Raw genomic sequence first — 12053 nt, forward strand, 5'->3', positions numbered from 1 at the left:
GTAGGTAACGCATATTACAAGTCGTGGCGGTATTGCTATACCGAAAAATTTTAGCCTGTAACGTAACGTCCATTCCACACTCAAACAATTAGTGCACTATTTTCCAAAGCGCCATATTACAGGTTGTGCGGTCCAGCTAAAATGCTTTCCGTTACAGCCTATACCGACACGATCCATTCAGAAAATCTGAGACCAGTAGTTATGGATTTTGCAAAACAAAAATGTTTTACAAAACTCATAACTATAATGTTACAAAGTACAGTAACACCCATAAACTACCTACTAACCCATAAACTGCCACCCTCCCACATCACAAATACTTTATTAAACTTATTAACCCCTAATCCGCCACCCACCCACATCGCGACTATTAAATAAACCTATTAACCCCTAATCCACCGCCCACCTACATCACCTCATTTTTTTATCACGAGTGTCTGTACAAATCAGTCAATAGGATTTCAGTAGCTCTCATCCTATTGACTGATTTGAAAATGTCAGCCAATAGGAATACAAGGTACCCCATTTTTAAATGGTTACTTTGCATTCAAGCTTCAGTGTACGTCTGTGACCGTATGAAGAGGATCCTCCACGCTGAATGTCCGTGCCGCCGGCAAAGATGCTCCGCACCTCCACAGCTCCGTGACACCGGGATAAAGAAAGAAGATGCCCCTGCGATGGATCAGGATGTTGCCACCTGGATAAAGACTACTCGCCGCCTGGATGAAGATGGATGTCCAGACTTCAGGAACCGTGAGTAGATTTTCTGGGGTTAGCAGGCTTTTTTTTTTGGGGGGGGTCGATTAGGGATGGGCAGTAAAAGAGCTGAATGCCGTTTTAAGGGCAATGCCCATACAAATGATTTTGTAATTTATTTGAGGTAAAAGAGCTGTTTAACTTAGGGCACTGCCCTACAAAAGGCCCTTTTAAGGGCTATTGGTAGTTTATTGTTAGGTTAGGGAGTGTTTTTATTTTGGGGGGGCTTTTTTATTTTTATAGGGCTATTAGATTAGGTGTAAATTTTATTATTTTGAATCATTTCGTTTGTTATTTTTTGTAATCTTAGATTTTTTTATTTTTTGTAATTTTAGTGTTTATTATTTTTTGTAATGTTAGTTTTTAATTTTATTTGTAGTGTTAGTATTAATTAATATTGTAATGTTAGGTTTTTTATGTTTTGTTTTATTTTATTTATTTTAAGTAGTAATTTTAGTTTAATTTATTTATTTAAAGATAGTTATATTGTAAGTTTACTTTAAAGTTAGGGGTTGTTAGGTTTAGGTATTAATAATTTAACTTAGTGTGTTGTGATGTGAGGGGCGGCGGTTTAGGGGTTAATAGATTTAGTATATTAGTACCGATGTGGGGGCCGCGGTTTAGGGGTTAATAGATTTTGTTTATTGGTACCGATGGGGGGGGCAGCAGTTTAGGGGTTAATCACTTTATTTGACACCAAAATTATTAAAGTTGATTTATTAAGGAAATCCACTGACCGAAATAGCATTCTTCATTTTGATAGTGCTCACCCCTTAGCCCTTTTAAAAGCTTTACCTAGGAGTTAATTATTAAGGGTTTATAGAATTGCTATGGATTAAAAAATGCTTGACCTAAGACTTAGAGAAATGAGGGAATGTTTCATTGAGAGAGGTTATCCGCAGACTTTGATTGAAAAGGAAATGAATATGGTCGCTAATGTCTCTAGAGAGAGCCTTTTGGGTCCTAAGAAAGGCCTTACTAAGAATCCAAAAAATCAGCGGATGGTCTTTGTCTCTGAATATAACTCTCAAACGACTAGATTACGAGTTTTGCGTTATGAGCGGCTCGGTACTAACTTGCAAGTTATTTCCACCACTCACCTCCCTATAGCGCTGCTATTACAGGTTTGCAAAAACACAGGGTTAGCAGGCAATATGTGAGCATTGAGCAAAATTGAGCTCCATACTGCACACAAATACCAGCGCTGCTTTGAGCTGGTTTTACGTGCTCGTGCATGATTTCCCCATAGACATCAATGGGGAGAGCCGGCTAAAAAAAAGCCTAACACCTGCAATAAAGGAGCGTAAAGCTCCGTAACGCAGCCCCATTGATTCCTATGGGGAAACAAAATTTATGTTTACACCTAACACCCTAACATAAACCCTGAGTCTAAACACCCCTAATCTGCTGCCCCTGACATCACCGCCACCTACATTATACTTATTAACCCCTAATCTGCTGCCCCCAACATCGCCGCCACCTACATTATACTTATTAACCCCTAATCTGCTGCTCCCGACATCGGCGCCACCTACATTATACTTATTAAACCCTAATCTGCCTCCCCCGACAACGCCGCCACCTACATTACACTTATTAACCCATAATATGCTGCCCCAGACATCGCCGCCACCTACCTACATTTATTAACCCCTAATCTGCCGCCCTCAATGTCGTTTCTACCTAACTACACTTATTAACCCCTAATCTTCCGCCCCAACATAGCCGCCACTATACTAATGTTATTAACCCCTAAACCTAACCCTAAGTCTAACCCTAACACCCACTAACTTTAATATAATTAAAATAAATCTAATTAAAAAATTCCTATCATTAACTAAATAATTCCTATTTAAAACTAAATACTTACCTATAAAATAAACCCTAAGCTAGCTACAATATAACTAATAGTTACATTGTAGCTATCTTAGGTTTTATTTTTATTTCACAGATGTGTTTGTATTTATTTTATTTAGGTAGACTAGTTAGTAAATAGTTATTAACTATTTACTAGCTACCTAGTTAAAATAAATACAAATTTACCTGTAAAATAAAACCTAACCTGAGTTACATTAACACCTAATCTTACACTGCAATTAACTAAATTACATTAATTAAATACAATTAACTAAAATTACAATAAAAAAACAAACACTAAGATGGAATAGAATTCTATCAGCCAATCGGAATTAAAGGGGAAAAAATCATATTGGCTGATGCAATCAGCCAATATGATTGAGCTTCAATCCTATTGGCTGTCCCAATCAGTCAATAGAATGAAATTTCAATCCTATTGGCTGATTGGAGCAGCCAATAGGATTGAAGCTCAATCCTATTGGCTGATTGCATCAGATATAGGATTTTATTACCGTTAATTCCGATTAGCTGATAGATTTCTATCAGCCAATCGGAATTCAAGGGATGCCATCTTGGATGACGTCCCTTAAAGGAACCTTCATTCTTTGTTAGCCATGGAAAGAAGAAGATGCTCTGCGCCGGATGTCTTGAAGATGGAGCCGCTCCGCGCCGTCTGGATGAAGACTTCTGCCGGCTTGGATGAAGACTTCTGCCGGCTTCGCTGAGGACTTCTGCTGCTTCGTTAAGGATGGATGTCCGGTCTTCAAAAACTGTAAGTGGATCTTCAGGGGTTAGTGTTAGTTTTTTTTAAGGGTTTATTAGGCGGGTTTTATTTTTAGATTAGGGTTTTGGCAGAAAAAGAGCTAAATGCCCTTTTCAGGGCAATGGGGAGCTAAGGTTTTTTTTAGATAGGATTTTATTTGGGGGGTTTGGTTGTGTGGGTGGTGGGTTTTACTGTTGGGGGGTTGTTTGTATTTTTTTTTTTACAGGTAAAAGAGCCGATTTCCTTGGGGCAATGCCCCGCAAAAGGCCCTTTTAAGGCTTATTGGCAGTTTAGTGTAGGCTAGGGGTTTTTTTTATTTTGGGGCAGCTTTTTTATTTTGATAGGGCTATTAGATTAGGTGTAATTAGTTTAAATATTTGATCATTTCTTTTTTATTTTGTGTAATTTAGTGTTTGTTTTTTTTTGTAATTTAGTTAATTGTATTTAATTAATGTAATTTATTTAATTGTAGTGTAAGGTTAGGTGTTAGTGAAACTCAGGTTAGGTTTTATTTTACAGGTAAATTTGTATTTATTTTAACTAGGCAGTTAGTAAATAGTTAATAACTATTTACTAACTATTCTACCTAGTTAAAATAAATACAAACTTAGCTGTGAAATAAAAATAAAACCTAAGATATATACAATATAACTATTAGTTATATTGTAGCTAGCCTAGGGTTTATTTTATAGGTAAGTATTTAGTTTTAAATAGGAATTATTTAGTTAATGATAGGAATGTCCTTTCTGAAATTTAATTAGAGTCCTAGTGTCCCTCTTAGTGTATGCACCTGGTTGGATTGTAAGCGGAGTGCAGGCAGGGTTTCTGTATCTGTCTAGTGGCACATGAAGTGCGATGTTATAATCTCATTTTACTTCCATTGGAGATCAAATACCTTGTTATATACCGTGTACCTTTTAACCCTTATAACTTTTTATTTTTAATATTTATTTAAATAATTTTTATTAGATAATATATACATGAGAAAGATTTTTTTTAATGTATTTATGTTGTGTTTGGTGCAACCTTTTATTTGGCCCTAACCCTTTACGCAAAGAGTTCAGTCGAGCTAACCAGACAAACCCAAATTTAGTTTGCGTTTGTGCGGTTGTGTTTTCTTTCAACTTGTAAAAAGCATGCAAGATAATGCAGCGCGCTAATGTTAGTGCGCCACTTGTAATCTAGCTTACTTTTGAAAACAGATTTCTAATTAAATGCAGTGAGAGTTCAGTTTAACCTTTATTGTCTCTAATTTTATAAGAATTATATTTCTGTTGGATCAGCAAGATTGCTTCATATTTTAAAACAATTTTAGAAATGAATAAAGTGGCTAACAGATAGCCAAGAACATAAAAGGGACATCTCCTTTTGCATCAAATTATGCTTTGTCCAACGCTTTCTAGAGAGGTCAAAAAGAAAAATGTGTAACCTATGTCTTCAAACTGCTGCAAATTACCCATATCAGCTATTTGATTTGCAGATTACAGAACTGGCTTTTTGGCCTCCTTGGAAACCAGGATAAGTACAGTTTTTTTAGACAAGTTGAGGCCTACTTATCAAGCCGTCAACTGTGCTGCATACCAATACACTCGTCTGACATCGGCTAACATCGTGGCCGCGGACCTGAAAACGCTCTCCATATTTAACAAAAAAGCTGTCAAAACGCTGCGCACCAATTATGGGGCGATGAGCCTCAGACTGTTGTTAACTAACAGTCATCGATCTTGCTGCTCTTCGGCTTTTTCACAGCTTTATTTTTATACTGTCACTAAACACCGACACTATACTAAACTGTTTAACCCCTATCCCGCTGCTCCCGGCCCCCGTCGCAACTAAATAAAGTTATTAAACCCTATCCCGCTGCTCCCGGAGCCCACCGCCACTCTAATAAAGTTATTAACCTCTATCCCGCACCTCCCGGAGCCCATCGCCACCTACATTATGTTCTTAACTCCTAATCTGCCGCCCCCTACACCGCCGCCACCTACATTATGTTCTTAACCCCTTATCTGCCGCCCCTACACCGTCGCCACCTACATTATGTTCTTAACCCCTAATCTGCCTGCCCCTACACCGCCGCCACCTACATTATGTTCTTAACCCCTAATCTGCCCCCCCTACACCGACGCCACGTACATTATGTTCTTAACCCCTAATCTGCCGCCCCCTACACCGCCACCACCTATATTATGTTCTTAACCACTAATCTGCCTCCCCCTACACCGCCGCCACCTACATTATGTTCTTAACCCCTAATCTGCCGCCCCCTACACTGCCACCACCTATATTATGTTCTTAACCACTAATCTGCCTCCCCCTACACCGCCGCCACCTACATTATGTTCTTAACCCCTAATCTGTTGCCCCCTACATTATGTTCTTAACCCCTAATCTGCCGCCCCCTACATTATGTTCTTAACACCTAATCTGCCGCTCACGGAGCCCACCACAACTAAATAAAGTTATTAACCCCTAAACCGCCAGCCCCCCACATTGCCATAACCTAAATTAATCTAATAACCCGCTAACTTTATATTAAATATTAACTCATCCCTACTAAATTACATTAAACTAATAATTAACCTACCCTAACTATTATACTAAATTACATTAAACTATATTAAACTTATAATTAATCTACCCTAACTTTTATACTAAAATTACATTTAACTGGAAATTTAGACCTAGATTTGGAGTTTGGCGTTAGCCGTGAAAACCAGCGTTAGAGGCTCCTAACGCTGGTTTTAGGCTACCGCCGGTATTTGGAGTCACTCAAAATAGGGTCTAACGCTCACTTTTCAGCCGCAACTTTTCCATACCGCAGATCCCCTTACGTAAATTGCGTATCCTATCTTTTCAATGGGATCTTCCTAACTCCGGTATTTAGAGTCATGTCTGAAGTGAGCGTTAGACATCTAACGACAAAACTCCAGCCGCAGGAAAAAAGTCAGTAGTTAAGAGCTTTCTGGGCTAACGCCGGTTTCTAAAGCTCTTAACTACTGTACTCTAAAGTACACTAACACCCATAAACTACCTATGTACCCCTAAACCGAGGTCCCGCCACATCGCCGACACTCGAATACATTTTTTTAACCCCTAATCTGCCGACTGCCACCTACGTTATCCTTATGTACCCCTAATCTGCTCCCCCTAACACCGCCGACCCCTGTATTATATTTATTAACCCCTAATCTGCCCCCCTCAATGTCGCCTCCATCTGCCTACACTTATTAACCCCTAATCTTCCGACCGCAAAGCGCCGCCACATACGTTATCCTTATGTACCCCTAATCTGCTGCCCCTAACACCGCCGACCCCTATATTATATTTATTAACCCGTAATCTGCCCCCCTCAACGTCGCCTCCATCTGCCTACACTTATTAACCCCTAATCTGCCGACCGGACCTGAGCGCTACTATAACAAAGTTATTAACCCCTAATCCGCCTCACTAACCCTATAATAAATAGTATTAACCCCTAATCTGCCCTCCCTAACATCGCCGACACCTAACTTCAATTATTAACCCCTAATCTGCCGACCGGAGCTCACCGCTACTCTAATAAATGTATTAACCCCTAAAGCTAAGTCTAACCCTAACACTAACACCCCCTAAGTTAAATATAATGTTATTCTAACAAAATAAATTAACTCTTATTAAATAAATTATTCCTATTTAAAGCTAAATACTTACCTGTAAAATAAATCCTAATATAGCTACAATATAAATTATAATTATATTATAGCTATTTTAGGATTTATATTTATTTTACAGGTAACTTTGTATTTATTTTAACCAGGTACAATAGCTATTAAATAGTTAAGAACTATTTAATAGCTAAAATAGTTAAAATAATTACAAAATTACCTGTAAAATAAATACTAACCTAAGTTACAATTAAACCTAACACTACACTATCAATAAATTAATTAAATAAACTACCTACAATTACCTACAATTAACTTAACACTACACTATCAATAAATTAATTAAATACAATTCCTACAAATAAATACAATTAAATAAACTAGCTAAAGTACAAAAAATAAAAAAGAACTAAGTTACAAAAAATAAAAAAATATTTACAAACATAAGAAAAATATTACAACAATTTTAAACTAATTACACCTACTCTAAGCCCCCTAATAAAACAACAAAGCCCCCCAAAATAAAAAATGCCCTACCCTATTCTAAATGAATAAAGTTAAAAGCTCTTTTACCTTACCAGCCCTGAACAGGGCACTTTGCGGGGCATGCCCCAAGAATTTCAGCTCTTTTGCCTGTAAAAAAAAAAAACATACAATACCCCCCCCCAACATTACAACCCACCACCCACATACCCCTAATCTAACCCAAACCCCCCTTAAATAAACCTAACACTAAGCCCCTGAAGATCATCCTACCTTGTCTTCACCTCACCAGGTATCACCGATCCGTCCTGGCTCAAAAATCTTCATCCAACCCAAGCGGGGGTTGGTGATCCATCATCCAGTGGCTGAAGAGGTCCAGAAGAGGCTCCAAAGTCTTCATCCTATCCGGGAAGAAGAGGCAATCCGGACCGGCAACCATCTTGATCCAAGCAGCATCTTCTATCTTCATCCGATGACGACCGGCTCCATCCTGAAGACCTCCACCGCGGACCCATCTTCTTCCGGCGACGTCCAACTGAAGAATGACGGTTCCTTTAAGGGACGTCATCCAAGATGGCGTCCCTCGAATTCCGATTGGCTGATAGGATTCTATCAGCCAATCGGAATTAAGGTAGGAATATTCTGATTGGCTGATGGAATCAGCCAATCAGAATCAAGTTCAATCCGATTGGCTGATCCAATCAGCCAATCAGATTGAGCTTGCATTCTATTGGCTGTTCCAATCAGCCAAAAGAATGCAAGCTCAATCTGATTGGCTGATTGGATCAGCCAATCGGATTGAACTTGATTCTGATTGGCTGATTCCATCAGCCAATCAGAATATTCCTACCTTAATTCCGATTGGCTGATAGAATCCTATCAGCCAATCGGAATTCGAGGGACGCCATCTTGGATGACGTCCCTTAAAGGAACCGTCATTCTTCAGTTGGACGTCGCCGGAAGAAGATGAGTCCGCGGTGGAGGTCTTCAGGATGGAGCCGGTCGTCATCGGATGAAGATAGAAGATGCCGCTTGGATCAAGATGGTTGCCGGTCCAGATCGCCTCTTCTTCCCGGATAGGATGAAGACTTTGGAGCCTCTTCTGGACCTCTTCAGCCACCGGATGATGGATCGCCAACCCCCGCTTGGGTTGGATGAAGATTTTGGAGCCAGGATGGATCGGTGATACCTGGTGAGGTGAAGACAAGGTAGGATGATCTTCAGGGGCTTAGTGTTAGGTTTATTTAAGGGGGGTTTGGGTTAGATTAGGGGTATGTGGGTGGTGGGTTGTAATGTTGGGGGGGGGTATTGTATGTTTTTTTTTTACAGGCAAAAGAGCTGAACTTCTTGGGGCATGCCCCGCAAAGGGCCCTGTTCAGGGCTGGTAAGGTAAAAGAGCTTTTAACTTTATTAATTTAGAATAGGGTAGGGCATTTTTTATTTTGGGGGGCTTTGTTGTTTTATTAGGGGGCTTAGAGTAGGTGTAATTAGTTTAAAATTGTTGTAATATTTTTCTTATGTTTGTAAATATTTTTTTATTTTTTGTAACTTAGTTCTTTTTTATTTTTTGTACTTTAGCTAGTTTATTTAATTGTATTTATTTGTAGGAATTGTATTTAATTAATTTATTGATAGTGTAGTGTTAGGATAATTGTAGGTAATTGTAGGTAGTTTATTTAATTAATTTTTTGATAGTGTAGTGTTAGGTTTAATTGTAACTTAGGTTAGTATTTATTTTACAGGTAATTTTGTAATTATTTTAACTATTTTAGCTATTAAATAGTTCTTAACTATTTAATAGCTATTGTACCTGGTTAAAATAAATACAAAGTTACCTGTAAAATAAATATAAATCCTAAAATAGCTATAATATAAATATAATTTATATTGTAGCAATATTAGGATTTATTTTACAGGTAAGTATTTATCTTTAAATAGGAATAATTTATTTAATAAGAGTTAATTTATTTCGTTAGATGTAAATTATATTTAACTTAGGGGGGTGTTAGTGTTAGGGTTAGACTTAGCTTTAGGGGTTAATCCATTTATTAGAATAGCGGTGAGCTCCGGTCGGCAGATTAGGGGTTAATAATTGAAGTTAGGTGTCGGCGATGTTAGGGAGGGCAGATTAGGGGTTAATACTATTTATTATAGGGTTAGTGAGGCGGAATAGGGGTTAATAACTTTATTATAGTAGCGGTGCGGTCCGCTCGGCAGATTAGGGGTTAATAAGTGTAGGCAGGTGGAGGCGACGTTGAGGGGGCAGATTAGGGGTTAATAAATATAATATAGGGGTCGGCGGTGTTAGGGGCAGCAGATTAGGGGTACATAAGGATAACGTAGGTGGCGGCGCTTTGCGGTCGGCAGATTAGGGGTTAATAAGTGTAGGCAGATGGAGGCAACGTTGAGGGGGGCAGATTAGGGGTTAATAAATATAATACAGGGGTCGGCGGTGTTAGGGGCAGCAGATTAGGGGTACATAAGGATAACGTAGGTGGCGGCGCTTTGCGGTCGGCAGATTAGGGGTTAATAAGTGTAGGCAGATGGAGGCGACGTTGAGGGGGGCAGATTAGGGGTTAATAAATATAATACAGGGGTCGGCGGTGTTAGGGGCAGCAGATTAGGGGTACATAGGGATAATGTAAGTAGCGGCGGTTTACGGAGCGGCAGATTAGGGGTTAAAAATAAAATGCAGGTGTCAGCGATAGCGGGGGCGGCAGATTAGGGGTTAATAAGTGTAAGGCTAGGGGTATTTAGACTCGGGGTACATGTTAGAGTGTTAGGTGCAGACGTAGGAAATGTTTCCCCATAGCAAACAATGGGGCTGCGTTAAGAGCTGAACGCGGCTTTTTTGCAGGTGTTAGGTTTTTTTTCAGCTCAAAAAGCCCCATTGTTTCCTATGGGAGAATCGTGCACGAGCACTTTTTTGAGGCTGGCCGCTTGCGTAAGCAACTCTGGTATTGAGAGTTGAAGCTGCGTTAAAAATGCTCTACGCTCCTTTTTTGGAGCCTAACGCAGCCTTTATGTGGACTCTCAATACCAGAGTTATTTTTATGGTCCGGCCAGAAAAAAGCCGGCGTTAGTTTTTCGGGTCGTTACCGACAAAACTCAAAATCTAGCCGTAAATTAACTATATTATATATTTAAACACCTAACACTACTCAAATAATTTAAATCTACACTAAAAAATTACTAAGTTACAAAAAACTAACAACTAAGTTACAAAAAATAACAAACACTAACGCCTAGATTTAGAGTTTTGCGTTAGAAGGGGTGCGTTAGCTCTGCATGTTTTTTTTCCCCCGCACCTTTTAAACAACGCTGGTATTTAGAGTTCTCTGAAGGGCTGCGTTAGGCTCCAAAAAGGGAGCGTACAGGCATATTTACCACCACTTCAACTCTCAATAACAGCGTTGCTTACAGACGCGGCCAGCTTCAAAAACGTGCTTGTGCACGATATCCCCATAGGAAACAATGGGGCAGTTTGAGCTGAAAAAAAACTTAACACCTGCAAAAAAGCAGCATTCAGCCCCATTGAGCTTGCATTCTATAGGCTGTTCCGATAAGCCAATAGAATGAGAGCTCAATCTGATTGGCTGATCCAATCAGCCAATCGGATTGAACTTGAATCTGATTGGCTGATTCAATCAGCCAATCAGATTTTTCCTATCTTAATTCCGATTGGCTGATAGAATCCTATCAGCCAATCGGAATTCGAGGGACGCCATCTTGGATGATGTCACTTAAAGGAACCTTCATTCGTCTGAGTCGACAGAAGAAGAGGATGGATCCGCATCGGCTGCTTCAAGATGGTCCCGCTCCACGCTGGATGGATGAAGATAGAAGACGCTGCCTGGATGAACATGTCTACCGGTCTGGATGTCTTCTTCTTGCCGGATAGGATTAAAACTTCGGACCCTCTTCTGGACCTCTTCTTGCCAGATAGGATGAAGACTTCGGACCCTCTTCTGGACGGATCGGTGATACCCGGCATGGTGAAGATAAGGTAGGGAGATCTTCAGGGGCTTAGTATTAGATTTTTTAAGGGGTGTTTGGGTTAGATTAGGGGTATGTGAGTGGCGGGTTGTAATGTTTGGGGGGGTATTGTATGTTTATTTAAATGCAAAAGAGCTGTTTTCTTTGGGGCATGCCCCGCAAAAGGCCCTTTTAAGGGCTGGTAAGGTAAAATAGCTGTTAACTTTTTATTTTAGAATAGGATAGGGCATTTTTTTTATTTTGGGGGGCTTTGTTATTTTTTTAGGGGGCTTAGAGTAGGTGTAATTAGTTTAAAATTCTTGTAATCTTTTTTTATTTTTTGTAATTTAGTGTTTGTTTTTTTTGTAATTTAGTTTAGTTGATTTAATTGTAGATAATTGTAGATAGTTTAGATAATTAATTTATTGATAGTGTAGTGTTAGGTTTAATTGTAACTTAGGATAGGATTTATTTTACAGGTAATTTTGTAATTATTTTAACTAGGTAGCTATTAAATAGTTATTAACTATTTAATAGCTATTGTACCTAGTTAAAATAAATACAAAGTTGCC

The sequence above is a fragment of the Bombina bombina genome, chromosome 6 (assembly GCF_027579735.1).
Source record: "Bombina bombina isolate aBomBom1 chromosome 6, aBomBom1.pri, whole genome shotgun sequence".
NCBI lineage: Eukaryota > Metazoa > Chordata > Amphibia > Anura > Bombinatoridae > Bombina > Bombina bombina.